The sequence below is a fragment of the Apodemus sylvaticus genome, chromosome 5 (genome assembly GCF_947179515.1).
Source record: "Apodemus sylvaticus chromosome 5, mApoSyl1.1, whole genome shotgun sequence".
Lineage (NCBI taxonomy): Eukaryota > Metazoa > Chordata > Mammalia > Rodentia > Muridae > Apodemus > Apodemus sylvaticus.
Genome location: NC_067476.1, coordinates 64,071,620 through 64,072,560, shown reverse-complemented (window position 1 = coordinate 64,072,560; position 941 = coordinate 64,071,620). Strand labels below are relative to the sequence as shown.

At 43.4% G+C, this 941-nt stretch overlaps 1 non-coding gene across 1 annotated transcript; it reads right to left on the bottom strand.

Moving 5' to 3' along the window:
* Positions 1-256: 256 nt before the first annotated feature.
* Positions 257-386, bottom strand: LOC127686558 (small nucleolar RNA SNORA17). The gene has a single exon (XR_007978173.1). It is a non-coding gene; the product is annotated as a small nucleolar RNA SNORA17 (small nucleolar RNA).
* Positions 387-941: the final 555 nt, after the last annotated feature.

Sequence of the window (941 nt, the reverse complement as noted above, 5' to 3'; positions counted from 1 at the left end):
TGGTGGTCATCTCAGGCTAGCTCCATGTTCAGACCCCATAGCTCCTGTCTGTTGCTCATCCCAGGCTTGCTCCTTGTCCCAACATGGCTAAGATACCCCATGCGAGGGTCATTGTTTTTGGGCTCACACCTGCCCAGGGCCCCAGGTCTCAGGTGGGGTTCTTCTAGTCTCTTGTGTGCTCCTGTTCCTGGGAGCTATCTGGGCCTTTGCAGCTCTGGACATCTCAGGCTTTCTCTTCCTGCTCTCCTTCCCAGGAAATGTTAGGCTACTAATTGTTAAAATATTCATAGAACAGAACACTTAATGTTGACATAGCCTCTCTCCTCTGTCCCCTCCCGATGCACATGTGACAAAGCAGCCAAACCTGTAATGCTTCTAGGGACAGGTATTATTATTATTATTATTATTATTATTATGGATTTGGTTTTTCTTTTTCTTTTTTTTATTGATATATTTTTATATACATTTCAAATGATTTTCCATTTTCTGGGTCCCCACTCCCCGCAAGTCCCATTAGCCCTCTTCCGTCCCCCTGTTCTTCCATCCACCCCTTCCCATTTCCCTGTTCTGGAATTCCCCTATACTCTTGAACTGAGTCTTTCCAGAACCAGGGGCCACTCCTCCATTCTTTTTGGACATCATTTAATTTGTGGATTATGTCCTGGGTATTCAAAGTTTCTAGGCTAATATCCACTTATCAGTGAGTGCATACCATGACTGATCTTTTGAGACTGGGTTACCTCACTTAGTATGATGTTCTCCAGCTCCATCTATTTGTCTAAGAATTTCATGAATTCATTGTTTCTAATGGCTGAGTAGTACTCCATTGTGTAAATATACCACATTTTTTGTATCTATTCCTCCGTTGAAGGACACCTAGGTTCTTTCCAGCTTCTGGCTACTACAAATAGGGCTGCTATGAACATAGTGGAGCATGTGTT